General features: G+C 39.8%; 1 protein-coding gene and 1 long non-coding RNA gene across 7 annotated transcripts in view; one reads left to right on the top strand and one right to left on the bottom strand.

The window, feature by feature from the left end:
• Ccdc171 (coiled-coil domain containing 171) overlaps positions 1–19314 on the bottom strand; it is a 340735-nt gene that overhangs the window by 20529 nt on the left and 300892 nt on the right. The gene's annotated exons all lie outside the window — the stretch shown is intronic.
• On the top strand, positions 3564–18453 carry Gm42309. Its single transcript, XR_881387.2, has 4 exons — positions 3564–3908; positions 10609–10709; positions 16952–17088; positions 18399–18453. It is a non-coding gene; the product is annotated as a predicted gene, 42309 (long non-coding RNA).

Here is a 19314-nt window from a genome sequence, read left to right as displayed (position 1 = left end):
AACTGAAGCTTAAGGTAGGAGGCAATCTGAGGTGGGTCAGTGGGCAACTTAGAAATGACTGTACGTCTGTTTTCTTCATTGCATAGAGCCGCCGAAGTCTGACTAGAGTCAAGTCCTTCTCCATCTCTTTTTCATTACCCTCACACAGATGATTGTCACTTCTGACATGACTTATTTAGTATCATTTATACAATTTGTTAAAAATACTTACACAGTGCCAGAGAGGTGGCTCGGTGGTTAAGAACACTCAGCAAGTGCTCCTGCAGAGGACCCTGGCGTGCTTTCCAGAACTCACAAGACGACATTTTAACTTTTGGCAATCCAGTTCCAAGGAAACCAGTCTTCTGACCTCTGTGGGCAGCAGGCATACGTGTGTGTGTGTGTGTGTGTGTGTGTACATGTGAGAGCATAGGCAAGCGAAAGACTCATACATATAAAATAATGTAATTTTTAAGGAAGTACATATAGATATATGTATACATGTGTGCATGCGTGCTCTCACAAATTTATAAGATCCCTGAGTAAAGATATTCATTGCACCGATGGAATAATACACTATGACACTCAAGTATAAGGACTTAAGTAATTCTGGAAAGATACGACAGGAGAAAGTAGTGAGAACCATGTAGGCCACAACTGCCCTGGCAGAACATAACTATTTGGAACTCTGGGGTCTCTTAAAGGTTTCCCTCCTCCAGGGAAGGTCTTGTAGTTACACTGTGCTTCTTTGGTCAGCCTCAGCACCTAACACAGCAGTGGCTGTCCATTTGCCACACCAATCCCAATGACCAATCTTATGGACAAGTTCTTGGAGAAGCTTGCCGAAGCTAGAGTGGAGAACACAGAGCCCGGCCTCCAGGTATCCGGCCTGTGCTCTGACAGTTGCTCCCCACCACAGCACTCAGAGGGAGAGGTGCTCTCACTGTTATGCACGCCCCCTCCCATGCCACCCTTTAACTGAAGTGACCACCAGGGGCCTTTAAGCTGGTATCCTTTCCTTCTCCGTTCACTATTCTCTTCAGAAGCCAGACAATAAGACTAGAATATTTCAAACCTTCTACATATGTGAAATCATATAAGCACATGGAAAGGTAACGCCAGAAAGCATTAAAGAAAATCACAGTTCACACCTCATGGCAACTCTTGGCATTAGAATGAGCGACAATGAAAAGCAAACAAAGCCAGAAAACCCCAAGGAAGGGTGTGGGGTCTGATTTCCAGAGTCCACACACTATTCAGCGCAAATGTCCAGTAGTCAACAATGATTCACAAAGAATTTAAAGGAATAAATGGCCCAATTCAAAGGAAAAGAAAAAAGTCAACAAATTGATGGCAGGTGTATGAGACAAATAAAAAAAAAAAAATCAGACGACTGTCTTAGAGATGTTCAACGAACTAATGGCTGGCATGAGAAAGCAAAGAAAATGATGTCTGAACAAAGCATAAATATCAAAAAAGGGACAAACCCATAAGAAACAAACAAACAAAAAGCTGAAGAATACAAGAATACAAACTAAAAGGAATCCCAGTACAGCTATTCAAAGGCAAACCTGGAAATCTGAGCAGGCTGAAGCATCAGCCTGAAGGAGAGTGGGGCAATGGAAACATTGTTTATGAAGAGCGGGAAGAAGAAGGATGGAAGGGGCTGAACAAGCTCATCATGGGGATGAAGTCAAGGGGACCAACGCTGTGGAAGCTCTAGGGGTGGAGCTAGCTGAAGAGGTGATAACCACCAACCTCCTCAATTTCATAAACACAAAAAGCTCAGCAAATACGAAGTCAGACACACTCAGAGTGACTCATCTCAAGACACAGGGACCCTGAGCACACAAAGAATCTTGAAATCACTAAGAGCTGGATGGGTCACATACAAGGCATCCAAAGTAGTACTACAATTTTGCTTTGTAAATGTGTGTTTTTTGTTTTTCACATGATACAAAAATGTCATTTTTGACACTGTGTCAAGACGATCATCTTTTCAACAATAGTTCTAGAAAAACTGGATATTCACATGCAGAAAAAAAATGAAATTAGACCCGTACTAAATACATTATATCAAAATAAAGTAAAAATATGTAAAAGACCTCTATGTAAGGTCAAGAGCTCCAAGACTCTGAGAAGAAGGCCAAGGACAAATCTTTATGGCAAGTAGACTTGGCAAAGATTTGTTGGGTGTGATTCCCAAGATATAAGCAAAAAGAGAAAAAGAAGAACAACAGACCAATAGACCATGACAACTTAAAAATTCTCTTCAGCAGAAGAAAGCAACAAGTCACAGAATGGGAGAAACATCAGTCACATCTGCTAGGAGATTACAATCCACACACACACATAAGTCCCAGAACTCAGCAGCAAATCTAAGTTCAAAACTGAGCAAGGGCTGTGAGTGAACAGTTTGCAGTGATGACATGCGGTGGACAATCACAGGAGGAGACAACCAACATCACAGAAACATTGGGGATGTAAATCAAAACCTCAGTGAGCTGTGACGTCACTCTCATCCCGCAGCAACTATCAGAAATACAGCGTTTCGAGAGCTGGTAAGGAAGCAGCATCACTGAGAAGCAGCATCACTGAGAGGCAGCATCACTGAGAAGCAGCATCAGTGAGAAGCAGCATCACTGAGAAGCAGCATCACTGAGAAGCAGCATCACTGAGAAGCAGCATCACTGAGAAGCAGCATCACTGAGAAGCAGCATCACTGAGAAGCAGCATCACTGAGAAGCAGCATCACTGAGAAGCAGCATCAGTGAGAAGCAGCATCACTGAGAGGCAGCATCACTGAGAGGCAGCATCACTGAGAGGCAGCATCACTGAGAGGCAGCATCACTGAGAAGCAGTATCACTGAGAGGCAGCATCACTGAGAAGCAGCATCACTGAGAGGCAGCATCAGTGAGAAGCAGCATCACTGAGAAGCAGCATCAGTGAGAAGCAGCATCACTGAGAAGCAGCATCACTGAGAGGCAGCATCACTGAGAAGCAGCATCACTGAGAGGCAGCATCACTGAGAAGCAGCATCAGTGAGAGGCAGCATCAGTGAGAAGCAGCATCACTGAGAAGCAGCATCACTGAGAGGCAGCATCACTGAGAAGCAGCATCACTGAGAGGCAGCATCACTGAGAAGCAGCATCAGTGAGAAGCAGCATCACTGAGAAGCAGCATCACTGAGAAGCAGCATCACTGAGAAGCAGCATCACTGAGAAGCAGCATCAGTGAGAAGCAGCATCACTGAGAAGCAGCATCACTGAGAAGCAGCATCACTGAGAAGCAGCATCAGTGAGAAGCAGCATCACTGAGAAGCAGCATCACTGAGAAGCAGCATCACTGAGAAGCAGCATCAGTGAGAAGCAGCATCACTGAGAAGCAGCATCACTGAGAAGCAGCATCACTGAGAAGCAGCATCAGTGAGAAGCAGCATCACTGAGAGGCAGCATCACTGAGAGGCAGCATCACTGAGAGGCAGCATCACTGAGAAGCAGCATCACTGAGAAGCAGCATCAGTGAGAAGCAGCATCACTGAGAAGCAGCATCAGTGAGAAGCAGCATCACTGAGAAGCAGCATCACTGAGAGGCAGCATCACTGAGAAGCAGCATCACTGAGAGGCAGCATCACTGAGAAGCAGCATCACTGAGAGGCAGCATCAGTGAGAAGCAGCATCACTGAGAGGCAGCATCAGTGAGAAGCAGCATCACTGAGAAGCAGCATCACTGAGAAGCAGCATCAGTGAGAAGCAGCATCAGTGAGAAGCAGCATCAGTGAGAAGCAGCATCACTGAGAAGCAGCATCAGTGAGAAGCAGCATCACTGAGAGGCAGCATCACTGAGAGGCAGCATCACTGAGAAGCAGCATCACTGAGAGGCAGCATCAGTGAAGACCTCTGCACAGGGATGATGGGGAGAGCGAACCGTAAGCTCCATCCAATAGCTGACTGTGAGCATCCACTTCTGTGTTTGCTAGGCCCTGGCGTAGTCTCACTAGCAACAGCTATATCAGGGTCCTATCAGCACAGTCTTGCTAGTGTGTGCAATGGTGTCAGCGTTTGGACAACATTATGAACTAACCAGTACCCCAGAGCTCTTGACTCTAGCTGCATATGTATCAAAAGATGGCCTAGTCGGCCATCACTGGAAAGAGAGGCTCTTTGGACTTGCAAACTTTAGATGCCCCAGTACAGGGGAATACCAGGGCCAAAAAGGGGGAGTGGGTGGGCAGGGGAGTGGGTGGGTAGGGGAGTGGGGGTGGGTATGGGGGACTTTTGGGATAGCATCGGAAATGTAAATGAGGAAAATACCTAATAAAAAAAAGAGAAAACAACAGAATTGCTGTACCCTCGGCAACCTCACTTCTGAGCAAACACACGAAAGAACTAAAAGCCAAGTTTAAAGATAAATGTGGACACCCATGTTCTTTAGTGGTATTTTATTCATAGCAGCTAAAGCAAGAAAGTAACCCAAGTCTATTGACAGATGAATGAATTTTAAAATGCAATATATGATATAGTGAAATAGACTGGGCATGGTGGCACACACCTTTCATGCTAGAACTCAGGGGTCTGGTCTACATAAGTAAGTTACAGGCCAGCCAAGGCTACATAATGAGACTGTCTCAAAAACCAACAGCTAATTGTAATACTTGGGGACTGAAAGATGGCTCAGTGGTTAAGAGCTCTGGCTTCTTTTTCAGGTTCAGGTCAGATTCCCAATGCCCACACTGTAACTCACAACCATCTGTGACTCTAATCCCGTGGAATCTGACACCCTCTCCTGGCCTTTGTGGACACTATAGGCTTGTGGTGTGTATACACATCTATGAAAGCAAAACACCATACACATGATATAAATAAATAATTCATAAAATAATATCCATTAAAAAATAATATAGTAATCTGATCTTCAAAGTTACAAAGAAATTGTGTCATATGCTACAACATATATGTAATTAATCCTGAGGACATTATGCAAAGGAATCTACTAAAAATTATATTATATTTTATATAAGATACTTATAGTACTCAAAACCATAATGATGGTAAGTAAAATGGTAGCGCACGAGTTTGCAGGTAAAGAGTAATTTTAATTTTTTAATTGTCAAATGTTTATGGGCATAGAGTCTCATTTTTACAAAAGGAAAAGAGATACGGAGGTGGGTATTAGAGCTTTCACTATGAATGAATCTAAGATCACACTAAAAGTAATTTAACTGCATTTTAATCACAGTACAAAGTTGGAGAAGAAAGGCCAGCGGCATCCCTCTGTAGGTAACGGGGTCTCCCCACCTAGACCTATGATGGGAGTCTGACAACAGAACTTACATGGTGGAAGGAGTGAACCAGCATCCACAGCTGTCCCCTAACTTCTGACCTGTGCAACAGCATGTACACATGCCCATATACACACAGAGACACACCACACACACATGCGCATGCGCACACACACACAGACATGCACACATTGACAAAATGTAATAGTAAATATATTTCCATGTAGAAGAAAGCTACACTCACAGCGCCTACTTCAAATCCTAAACTCTGCCCTGGATAGTCTCTTTTCTTGAAAGGAAGGGACCGTCTCCCACTTGTGGTAAGAGTACAGAGGATTAAATGAGTCTACAGATGAGATGAAGCATCATTGAAGTCTCTAGTCCACAATGGGCTTTATTGTTGCTGTTGTTAAATATTAGTGATAAGAATTGATATTAATATTAGTGGTGTTTTCATTGTTATTCACATGTGTTTAGAATTTGACATGGTATGTACTAAATACAAGGAAACAGACACTTAGGAAAGGAATAGAGATTTTTTTTTTAATTATTTCTTTTCCTTAAGGATAAAACAAAGACAACACTGTTCATGAAAAAAAATGGGTGACAAGTTGAAAACCTTGGGTTGGAATGTTATCATTTTAACAAACTTAAATGTTCCCAACATGTGAATAGATACAAAAAATGTAACAGATAGTATTTAGTCTTAAAAAAAATAGTGTTGTCCCCAACACAGGCAAAGCAGAAAGATACTATGCTAAGTGACACAAAAACCAGACCTACACAGTGCCTCATCTCACTTATACACAGAATCCAACTGTACACCTGAAATACACACAGTTTTTATTTGACAGGTAAATTAATGTCCTTGAGAAAACAAAAATGTTGAGAGGATAAAAACCTATAGGAAGTATTTGAAGTTTCTAAGGCATTTGTTTTTCCAACAGATAATAAAACAAGCAGAAGTAATAAATTAATTTCCTAATGATGCCATAATGTACTACCAGACACTGGCTGGCTAAATGCAGCAAATTTACTCTCTGACAATCTGAGAGGCTCGACAGCTGAAGTCAGCTGTCAGCAGAACCAGGCTCTCTGTCTTAATACACCCACCCATTCCCTTGCTGTGTTCTTTGCCTAATGTGTATGTGTGTCTTTGTAAGAATAGCGGTCATTGAATTTAAGGCCCACCCTAATCCAAATGATCTAATTATAACTTAATTAATTTCATCAGTAAACACTCTGTTCCAAATAAGGTCATATTCTGAGGTTCTGGGTGAATGACTTACTTTCTGGAACACTCTATTAAAGATACTACATCAACTATGACAACTTAAGAATGACTCACAGTTTGTGTGTGTGTGTGTGTGTGTGTGTGTGTGTGTGTGTGTGTGTGTGTGTCTGTGTCTGTGTCTGTGTCTGTGTCTGTGTCTTTATGTATGCATGTATCTCTCCTTGTCTGTGCATATGCATGCAGGACTCAGCTTCATATGCTGTGCCTCTGGCACCACCCACCATTTTGTGTTTCTGGAGAGCCTGGATCTCACCAAGGAGGCTAGGCTAGGCTGACTGGCCAGTAACCCTCAGGGACTCATACTTCTCTGCCACTCCACACTTGGATTACACCCTGTCCAGTGTGGGGATTTTTATGGATTCTGGGAATTGAATTTGGCATGACAAACATCCTTCCAGCAGACCTATCTTCCTAGCCCCACAGTTATTGTTCTTATAATGTGGGTCTAAAAGCACCTCTGGTGCTTAATGTTGTCAACTGGACAGGATCTAAAAGCACATGAGACAAGCCTGTGGGCACACATAAAAAGATTACTTACCCTCTGAATGTGCCTGTGTGAGAGAGAGACACAGTGTGTGTGTGTGTATATATATATACACACTTGATTGAGGTGAGTATACCACAGCCATGCTTCAGAGGAATATCGGAATAGCTCTCTGTAGCAGTGTTGTAAGTAGTGAGTTAACAAATGCAAGGCCAGGACAGAGACTCATACAACGAATGTACCAGACAAGTGACAGCTAATTCTCTTTCTCCTCCTGCCTTCCACCAAGCCTTTTGTTTGAAAAAAAAAATGTGTTTATGTATATGTGTGTGTATATATGTGTGTGTATATGTGTAAATAGGTATATGTGTATATCTATGTATACGTATACATATAAAATGTATCTATACATGTATAATTTATATACATTATATATACATGTATATTCATATATATAATACACATATCTATATACATATGTATGTGTGTATATATATAATATCAACAAGATCTGTTTTATTTCATATTTATAGATTATACTTTTATTTTTATTATATCTAGTGTGTCTAGAAAACTATAATGAATTGCAAAAATAGGTTAAAATGCCAACAGTACTGAAAAAGAGCTCACAGTTTGGCTTTAATTTCTTATAAGCCAATATGATGTTTGCTGACATAGTTCCCCTGCCCGAAACTCATGTTCTAACCCTGTCCTTGCTACAAAATGAAGCCGAAATGCTCGAAAAATATTGCCGGATCATTCCAACACAAATAAGTCATATTTAAGCCCCAGGGGCATTTATCACTTTATTGCATTATGTGTCTGTCCTAGCTCACCAACTAGATTATAAATTCCATCAAATCAGCAACTCATTACATCTTTTTGTATTCAATCCATGTGCAGACACAACTATCTTTCTTGCATAAAAGATAGGAAAAAGAAAGAGCTCTAAGAGGTTTTAGAACTCTTCAAAAGGAAACAGAATCCATTGATTCCCCAACCCACTTAGTAAAGGAGTCGGGTACGGTGTGGGTGCTCCAGCAATGAAGGAGAAGAGCCAGAAATGCAAACTTCCAGACCTCATGCTCGGCAGAGCCAAAGCTGCTGCAAGCGATGGAGACCGTGGTCTTCATCAGTCCTAGACAGCAGGCCTGAGCTGAAAGAGAAGCAGATCTGGAGCACACAGAAGATGGTGAGCTGACTCTGGAAACATGGATCACCACAGGAGAAGGTCACCAGGGCCCACAGCATCCTTCCACAGCCAATCACAGTCCCAGGACCAGGTGGGGCTTCCAACACTTTGACGGAGAATTAGTTTGATAAAAAGAAACCTTGATTTTTGAATCTAAATGTCATCAGAAACACTTTAAAAAATACGTCTCAGTTTTTCTATGTGACCCCTCCCAAAATAAATATAATGCTGTCACCAAACATTTATTAATTTATAAATATTAACCTATTGCCATTGCATGATTATTAAGTGACTTCATGTCAACCAGGCAGTCTTGTTAAGCACACACTACTCTCCCCAATTACAGAAACAAAGCATGTACAATTTACTATACTCTATAAAAAATGCTTCATATATACCTCATAAATAATCTTTAATTTTTATATTAAGTCTGCGTATCTGTGACTGTGTCTGTGTGTGCCTATCTCTATGTGTGCACATGTATGAAGGTCAGAGGGCAGCTGGGAGGAGTTCTCTCTTTCCAGCCTGGGGATATGGGACATCAAACTCTGGTCTGCACTTTCATTGGCTGGGCCACTTCACCAGTACTCACAGAAGTTCTCACTGTGTAAAATGGTGTTTGTTTCTAGTAAAATGGTCCATCTACGTTTCTTTTGAAAATCTCCTTTCTCATCCTAAAATGGATGGAGTTCCCAGTCACCATGCCACCAGCCACACTGAGACACATAGGTATTGCAGAGTTATTAGTGTGCCTCCATGAAGTTAATACAAAGAAGAAAATGTCCAAAGTAGAAACTAACATGGAATACAGCTGACAAGAATTGAACTGGGAACCCCTCACCTCAGTTTGCAAAGCTTCTGACCAGATACTCCAGGAGTCACACATTCTTAAGGCTGACTCTCCTGAATTGAATTACCTCTCTTAAATTTACCATGCTCTATTGATGTTAATGTGGTCGTGAGTCTATAGGTCACTGTTTAAAATTTCTATAGTAGACTATCCATCTTACAGATAAAGAAAAATACATCAGTATTTTTTAAGACCTACTATTATAGCAATGATAGCTTCTACTAAGCTCAAAGTATTTTCCTCACATGAATTCAGGCTTAAAAGAGCATTTCTTTCTTCTCTTTGTGTTTTTAGGAATTACACACAGCCTGCTTGTTTATTCTTTCCTGGTGATTGTATTACATATTTTCCTTTAATAGTACGCTAGGTGTTGGGTAAGATACTAACAAAGATCTTAACCTGATCTAAGGATAGCAAGCCAGTACACTCATGTCATCAGTTTCTTTCCTTTTGTGTTTCCTCCTCTTAAGAAAAATGGGAAGGCTGTAAATATGATTTTCAGTAATAGCTCAACACGGATGACCTGGCTAATAAAGACATTCCTAACCCACAATGAAAGAGGGACATGTAAGCCACAGCTTGGCTTCTGTCATCTGAATTTCCAAGTAGGATTTAATAAACCCTATAAATTGTATGTACAAATTGGACTTGGCAGTGTAATTCTTAGAAATAACTCCTCACATGCCTGTACCTTGCATGCTAACATCGAGGAGAGAATGGCCTCTCCACAGCCCTGCTGATGGAGTGAGTGGATTAAGAGTTCATCATGATCAGGCTGTGAGGATAGCTCCTCAGGTAAAGGCACTTCACCAGCAAACCCGAGTATCCGAGCTCAGTTCCCCAAACCACACAATCTGACCTCCACACAGACACTGTCATGTACAGCCCTCACCACAACTAGTAATAACATTTTAAAGAATCAATTACAAGATGGTAAAATTAATGTTTTAATAATACAATATTTAAAATTTAGTGTTTTAAATTTATAGAGCAAAGACAACTTCATATTTAAAGAAAAAGTCTGGTACATATAAAATAATAATTTGATAATACTGAGTATGTTAAAAAAAAAATCAGTGAGGACCAGGTAAACTCTCTAAGAATATATGTTTATATTATCTATGTGTGTGTGTGTGTGTGAGAGAGAGAGAGAGAGAGAGAGAGAGAGAGAGAGAGAGAGAGAGAGAGAGAAAATGTATTCACACCAAGGCCTACACATGCAATGACACTTGTGGACATCAGAGGCCAACTCTCAGAAATGAGTTTTCTCCTGCCACCTGGTGAGATCCAGGAACAAAACTCAAACTATCAGGTCAGCCTACAAGTGCTTCCAGGAACCATTTCTCTGACCCAAACTTTCTTTTAAAATGATAATTTAATAAAATTTTTAAAAAAACATGCTTTTATTTAGATTTAAAGGGATACCTCAGTTTGTAAGGTGTTTGCCACATAAGCATTAAGATCCAAGTTCAACTCTAAGAACTCACATAAGAAGCCAAGCCTGGTGATGTACACTTGTAATTCCAGGACCAGGGAGGCAGAGACGGCAGGATCCTGACACACACTGGACAGCCAGCTTAGACCTACTCTGCAAGGCCTTGGTTCCAGTGAGAGATCCTGCTCAAAAGGTAAGGTAGACAACTGTTTTGAAGAACACCTCCCAGTCTGACCTCTGGGCCCCCACACATATGCAACATGTATACATGCACTCTCACACACAAAAACATATGCTCAACCACACACACACATACATACTTACAAACACGCACACACACACAAACACAAACACACACGAGCACATCTACCCAAAGAGTAGAAACAAGCTTATATAAACTTCATAAAACTAATTAATATATTGATCATGTAACAAACACTGTAACTGATAATGTTGTGTGTTATGCTTTAAAAATAGGATTTTAAGAACATCTGTACATTTTATTTCTAAATATGCACTTAGAGGGAGTGTTTGGGGTTACTGCTGCCTACTACTGCTCTCAGAGGCCTTGAATTTTGATGACTAGTTAATCCAACTAAACTTAGCACAAATTTCTGTCTTAACACTTGCTTTGAAAGGAGGAATTACAAACGGAGAGCATGCAGTTCGGAGGAAGGTATGACAGGGTCCCAGATGAGCTGGAGGGGACTGGGGGGCAGTGGTCTTCCTATGCTTCCTGTCTATCCAATGGGACATTGTGAGTGCTGACCAAATGTAAGAATGAAACAGGTGAAATTGTATAGACGATTAGATCACACCACAATCGAGAAGCATTGGACCAAGCAGTAAGTACTGGCATGGTGACCAGTTGAACTCTTCTGAAGTACTGTCAAAAGGCAGCACTCTGCAGTGATGCTAAAGAGAGGAAACCGTCATAAACGGTTCCTGTTCCAATAACCCCGTTTCAAATATCCTACTCTGAAAAGTAAAAGCATCCATAATCCCATATCAGAAAATAATATAATAAGTTACTCTGTGTGTATATTACATTTTAACCTGCTAGGAAAAATAGAATATTTTAAAGAATTTGAGGATTTTGAAAAAAAAAGTCCAGAAAACATAAATATGTGAAACCATGGTATTTAAAAAAAAAAAAAAGATTACTACAGAGCAAAAGTATTATACAACCACAAAAAAATTGAGTAAGATACCTACATAGGAAGAAATATACTTATCCTTCAAAACACTTTTATTCTTATACTTGCTTAAAGAAAAAATGTCATATTACCAAGAAAAGTCAAAACCAATAAAGATATGCATAATTTTAATCAGAACAATCTATCATACCCAGTGTTACTTAATAAGACACCTTTTCAAAGTGAATCCCAAGACACCAGAAAGGTTTAGCAGAGCTATATTGAAATAATCATTTTTATTGTGAGGAAAATAAATCTATACTGCATACAATCTATATGGCACATTTTCCACCAAATCCATTATTTTCAACTAGAATTCCAAAGAACTAAATGATGGACTGAAGACCCCAACCTTCACTGCCCTTTATCTTAGTGGGGGCATCGTTCTCATCTGTGTCAGGCAAACACTGAGAATAAAGGGATAACCAAAAGAATGAGCCGCGTTCAGCTTCTATCAAAGGATGCCCTAAGCCAAAGTTCTGCAAAAACGAAGACAGCTATTTCTTCGCAATTTCTCCGAGAACACAGAACCATAAGAACAAACGCAAGAAATTTGAAACTTCAAACCAGCCTAACATGGAAGGATACACCTTGAATTCCTCTTGCATAAAAGCAGCTTCAAAAGAGAAGGAGGAAGCCCTTTTGTTCTAGGTAAAAGATCATAACTGCAGGGCTAGAGAATGTGCCAGGCTCTATACACAGCCGCTTCATGCTGAAAGGGGGGAAATTAGCTGGGGGGTTTTTAGACACGGAAAGCTATAAAACTTTTATTCAGATTTAAATGCACTTGTCCCTTAAATGACAATGTGACCTTGTCGTGCCTGATGTTTTCTCTCTGTTGCATCTCCTGAATTTTTTTTCAGAAAGAATATCTAGTCATATCTTTAGGGTATGGGTTGTATGCAAATGGTCAGTAGCTCTGGCCTAGACTCTGTCATCTTGGGCATATTGTATACCCTCTCTTTTTCCTTTGTAAGTTTTATAAATTTCTTTTACAAGTTTTATAAATTTACTTTATAAGTTTGACATGAAGATTAACTCAAATGATAGATGAACTAAAGACAGATGTAGAGCATGCCTCCAAAAAAATCTGGTAGTTTGAAGATGTTCTGGGTTGTTATTGGATACTTACAAGACGACTGATTTCAACTCTGTCTTGAATCAGGAGTCCAACACTTTCTTTCAAAACACACATATTACCTATATGCTCATCCACTTCTACCAAACACTACCTATGTATGAACTCCTACTACAACTTGAACAAATGCTGAGTTAGCTCGCTCATCATTCACTGAAAAGGATTTTCAAGGAAAAGTTCTCATGAGATGATTATGAGACTTAATGCCTTTTGTACTTCCTGTCATGCTTCTGCCTTCAGTGCACTGCTTTCTTTTAATTACTGACTTTTTTCAACTGTTGTTCTGTGATATTGTCATTCATGTCACATAAGAGTAAGTTTTCATGTCCAATAGTGAAAGAAATTGGAATGACCTCAAATACATAGCTATTCACGGTATCTGCATCAATTGTATTGAAAAGGCCAGAGCACCAGAGCCATCAAATAATTACAACCTCTAGCTCCCCTGCAGGTGGAAACAGACAGGTCTAATCAGCCTTCTCACCATGGAAAAATACTTAGGCGATATTAAAATATTAAAAAACCATTTAATGAGGTCCGTTTCCTTCCAAAAGTAAACTGAGTTTGGGTCTGAACACGCTTCAGGCAAGGGACGCTTCCACCATAACATTTTAAAAACTAGCCATTATTTCCCATGCTGAAAAAAAAAATTGCAATTTTATTTCCTAACAGCAAATGAAACTGTCAGGAAAATTTAGGTGTAATAAAGTTGGGTGGTTAAACCAACATGCTAGAATTAAAATAAAACTGAATTAAAGGAGTTAAAAGTAATTCTTGTGTCAGTTGCCCCTCAAAAATACTACTCAGGACTTACTGGTTTGAACAAATGGAGTTTCCTTGTTCTTGATAGAGTCATTAATGGTGATACAAATGAAATTGTGTGTTGAACAATACGTTGATTAAAATGTACTGCTTTTGGCAACTTTTCCACCTAAATAAAAAGTTGTCAGGCAGGGTGAGTTTAGTGGCACAGAGTTTTAAAATGGTGGATTCAGTCCAAGGTTAGCTAATAGCAGCTGACATGCCCTGGAATCTTGCGGCCTAAATCAACATTGTTTTCACAGCTGTAATTAAGCCACCTAATCAGAAGCACATTTTGACGGGACAGTTTCTGGAAGCCAGACATTACAATTTCTTATGCCTGGAGCGCAGTGGTTCAGGAGAGGTCCGTATTTAATTTTGAGTTTAAAAAAAAAAAAGGGGTGGAGGGCAGTAAAATACGAAAGACCACTGAGATGAAGCAGGTCTGTGTGCTCCTGCCTTGACCAGCCTCGCAGCCCGCCCCCAACTCTCCGCTGAGTCCCCCCCCCCACTCTTAAGTGGCAGCTGTACACAGTGAGATGAAGGGCCATTGCCAAGATCAACAGATGAGCTGGTCTGAACTGGCTCTCTGTGTGTTCTGATTGTAAATTGTGCTGGTGATGATTAGAGAACTCCAGCACAGGATGTCGACTCTTAAGCTCGTCCAGAGAAAATCATTCTTTTTTTTTTTTTTAAAGTTCAGGAAAAATTTTTTAACTTTTTTGTGGCTTGGTGCATAGTGTTGTGTCTATTACTTTCACATGATTCAAGTGAATTCACCCAAATTAAGCAGCTCTGTTATTAAAAGAGAGTGTGGCTTGGCTCAGGGCAGGGACCTTCATCTTGGTGTGTCTATACCACAGTGCTGTGGAGAATGTTCTTGCAGTGGTGGCAGCCATGTGAATCTGCCACCTGCCAACAGATCATACTACTAAGAGGAAGACAATTCAGGATGCCAGAGTCACATACCATTAAGTGGCTGTGCTGGTAACATTAACGCAAATAAATTGCCAGCTTGTTTTCTACAGCGCTATTATATTCTATAACATTTAAACTTTCAACCCCAGAGGCCATTGTAAAACTATCAATATGAAAGCCCTAGTCACTGGAGTCTGATTACATTTAGTTCTGCATTTTAATTACATATGGATTCCATTAACTAAACCTTGTGCCTTATAGGCAACATTGTAATCAAATTACTATAATTTTCAAATACGTTACAATAGTTTGACAAGTTAAAAGTTCACATTCCTAACATATTAAATATCAAAAAAACTGTGCATTAAAAAGGGAAATATTTCTTACAAGTATACTAATCCATTCCCCAATTACTTTGGGGACTTTTTGACTACCTAGTTATAAGTTATATTGTAAGGTTTATATACCTCGTATGCTTTTGTGAGTGGTTCCTTGGTGCAGAATATAACCAAATTTAGAAACATTCATTTCATCAATATAAGTGAAGCAGGAACAACATAAAGCATAGAATTCAGAATTCTAAATTGTTATTTATAGCTCAAATAAAAGAATTTTAGAGTTGTGCAGGAATTCAACTTTCATTTCATTTAGAGTCTTCATTCTATAGCCAGGAAAACCAAGACCCATGGAGACTGTGCGGTTTACTTCCCAAAGCTTTGAGATGAGTCAGATGGCAAACTTTCTCTAGAACCCAAATTTCCTGTGTTTCTCTGTCATGTGATTTTGCAGTGTGCCATCCTGTATAAGAGGGGTGATGCCATGCCAGACAAGAACTCATGAAAAAAATTAATGTGTTAAAACACACCCAACCTAGAATTCACAGATTATCCATTTTAAATCATCAGGTACATCTGCAATTTTGTATAGCCATCCCATTTCAGAAAGTTTCCTCATCTCACAGAAACCCCACACCCATTCAGCACTCACTCACCTCCAATGGTCTCCTCCTGCAAACTGTCAACCATTAATCTGAGTCTTTATGGGTTTGCTAGCTTGGGACATTCCATATAAATGGAATCATACATGTGTGGCTTCTTGAAGAAGACTAACTGGTCTGCTCTGGTGTGTCTGGTCTTTTGTGCATATTGCAACATGGATCAACATTTCGTGGCACCTTGGGCTCTGAGAGATGGCTCAGCAGTTAAGAGCACTTACTGCTCATGCAGAGAACCTGGATTCAGTTCCAAGCCCCCACACGACAGCTCGCTCACAATTGCCTAGGACTCCAGTTATAAAAGATCTAACACCCTCTTCTGGTCTCCATGGCTACTGGGTACCATGCATATACACAATGCACAAACAATCATGCACATAAAATTTTCTTAATTAAAAAAAATGTATTGAAGCTTATGGCCAAATAACATGTCACAGTCTGAATACAATATATGTTCATATCTTTTCATCAACCGGCTTATATTGAGGAAGCCTCCTTGGCTATGGTGAATATTTATCCACTACTATGACAAAGTATTTTGTTTGAATAACTGCTCTGAATTCGTCTGGATATATACCTAAGAGTAGACTTGCTGTGCCAAATGAAAATTTCAAATTTAACTTACTGGGGGGGGGGGGGGTCATCAAGTGACCTCAATTATCTCCTAAGTGTTTGTTGAATATTTGTTTGTGTTCTTTAGAAAAGTTGTCGACTAAGATTCTTTGTTCATTTTTAAAATTAGGTTAATGGCTCCAGCTGCATATGTAGCAGAGGATGGCCTTGTTGGGTATCAATAGGAGGAGAGGCCCTTGGTCCTGAGAAGGCTCCATGCCCCAGTGTAGGGGAATGCCAGGACAGGGAAGCAGGAGTGGGTGGGTTGGTGAGTAGGGGGAGGGGAGATAGGATAGGGAGGTTTCAGAGGGGAAACCAAGAAAGGGAATAACATTTGTAATGTAAATAAAGAAAATATCTAAAAAAAAAACTAACACTAAAATAAAATAAAATTAGGTTATCATGTACTCATTGAGTTCAAGAGTTCTTCACATTTTCTACATTAGACCTAACTAGATACTTGACTGTAAATATTTTCTCCTGTTGTATTATCTTTTCACTGTCTTGGCTTTGTTTTTTTGTTTTGTTTTGTTTTGTTTTCATGCACAAAAGTCTTTAATTTTTAAGGATTCCAGTGCATCTGGGTTTCTTCTGGTGTTATAGCTATGACTCAGTTACCAAGCCTAAGCACTTGAAGGTTTAAACCTGGGGGTTTATGGATTTTTCTCATTGTAAGTCTTATACTTGGGGCTTTGATCCATCTTTGAGTTAATTTTTTTGTATGAAACAAAGTAAATGTCCAAGATAATACAATTTATTTATTTATTACTGCTCAGGGAATCCTGTGGAAGAGGAGGCAAGAAGTCTAAGAGACAGAGGGTATGGAGGACACCAAGAAAGCAAGGCCATTAAGTCAACAAGACTGGTGCAAATCAGTGTCCACCGAGACAAAGGCAGCATGCTCAGGACCCGTGTGAGTCTGTAGCAGAGTGAGGTTCTAGACCTGAAAGAAGTGGATACATGTCCCTAACCCAGAAGCTGTCTCCAACTGAACCACTATAAATGAAAACTTATTTTCCTCTAATGGAGTCTCGTTGGAGAAACAAACCACCCTAAGGGCAGGCTGCGTACCCAGCAGCAGAGGACAGCAGAAAAGGAACTCAACGGCGTCTTTAGAGGTTCCTGGCCTTATACTATGTCATGGCCTTTCTGTTTTAAAATATGATATTATTATTATTATTATATTCTTGTATTTTCTTCTCCCTTTTTACCCTATAGGTTCTTTCTATATACATTATGGATTCCAGTTTAATGTTTTTATGGTAGTCCTGAATATGTGAATGAATGAGTTTATTTTTTGGGTTCTTTCTCCTCTGCTTGTTTTGTCCTATTCTGATATGTTAGTTTTGATTTGTCTTTTATACTACATATTATACTATTTTAACTGTATTATATTATATTCCATTAGAAGCCTGTTTTCTAATGAGAGACAGAAAGTGGGTGGATCTGCATGGGAGGGGAGGTGCGAAGGAACCAGGAGAGGGAGGGGAGGAAAAACCATAATCAGGATAGATGATGCAATTAAAAATCTATTTTCAATAAAAGAAAAACATTTAGAATAATCTCTTAGCTACAGATTTTTGAAAAGAGATTATGAGTTAAAATATAATACCTTTATTCAATTTTATAAAACACAAACTACTCACATCACAGTAATTTGAAGCTCCTAGTTGTAAAACATGCTATTGTATAAACTGTATGGCAAGTATGCTGTCCCCAAATAACAGAAGTTTAAATGTCTTTTCTTAAATTTCATCAGAATCCTTAAATGCAGCACTATGCAGATGGGGTGTGTGTGTGTGTGTGTGTGTGTGTGTAGTCTTAGTTTGGAGTACCATTTAAATAATTTAAGCTTTGTTGAATAGTTTATGGTCCTTGCCTGTGCAAGGACTGCCACTCAACAGGCTCCATAAAGGGTTTGAATAAATGCAAATTAGATAAACTAAGAAAAAATCTATTTTTATGTGTGAGTGCCTTGTATATGTATATACAGCATATGAATGTCTGATACCATAGGGTCCAGAAGAGAGTACTGGATCTTCTAAAACTGAATTCATAAATGGACTGTGAGCCATCTGATGTGAATGCCTGGAAATGAACTGCACCTGAGTCCTCTTAAAGAGCAACTAGTACTCTTAATTGCTGAGACATCTCTCCAACCCCAAAATTACACTTTTAAGAATGAACATTCTACTAATTTATGTGAATTCTATTTCTACCTAGATTAATCCTCTCATATGCCCAGCTGTTATAAGACTGAGACAAGGTTTGTGTCAATTTTTTTCCCATTGTCATCAACAAGCATTTCCTGAGTAAAGTATGCTGGTCAGTTTAGTGTGCACAGGCAAGGGGCATAAACTATTCAACAAGGCTGGAATTATTTAAATGGTATGCCAACACAATGCTCTGCTTTGCCACAAACATTATTGGATTTTTGACCCTTTCATGAAGACAAATAAAGAAGCAAAGTACCCAAGTCATTTCACTTTACCATAGACATAATATGGAAATTATTCTACCTGATCTTACTGTCAGTAGGGAAGACCATGAAACACAGTTTGATAGGAATTAATCAGGAAAATGTGGTGCAGGCAAGTTCAGGGGAACTATGGTCTGTGCAGGGGACATGATGAACAGTATGTAGGTACTGGACAAATATTACAGAAGGAAGGCTCTCCCACTTGATATTAACTGAAATAGACCAGCACTTTTTAAGGTCAGGTGGTTGGAATAGATTATAAAATCAGATAGCACATTGTCTCCCCGACTCCAGGATGGTAACTGATTGTGTAGTCAGATTTCTGTGGTACCCAGACAAGATAGTGGAGTGATCAGGGGCATAATAAAGCAAAGCCTTCCTTCTGCCAACTGGAGCTTGGGTAAAAAGCCACAAGCAGTTTTGAAAATTGGTCCCTTTTTTAGATGGTGTAGTGAGGAAAAGAAATGTCATTTTTATTTGAATGTATGTTCTGTAATACAGGGAAACTCACATCCACAAGGCAGAGAAAAGGCTGTCAATCTGGGGGTCAAGTGACTGAGCATTTGTAAGTGTGGGTATTAGCAGAAGCATGGAGCACAACGGCCAGGGCTGTGCGGTGGCCAAGGGATGTCGGTAAAGGCAGAATTGGGAAGACAGGGT

This window comes from Mus musculus, chromosome 4 (assembly GCF_000001635.26).
Source record: "Mus musculus strain C57BL/6J chromosome 4, GRCm38.p6 C57BL/6J".
Lineage (NCBI taxonomy): Eukaryota > Metazoa > Chordata > Mammalia > Rodentia > Muridae > Mus > Mus musculus.
The sequence above is the reverse complement of the archived record's forward strand: the minus strand, read 5'-3'. Positions and strand labels throughout refer to the sequence as shown.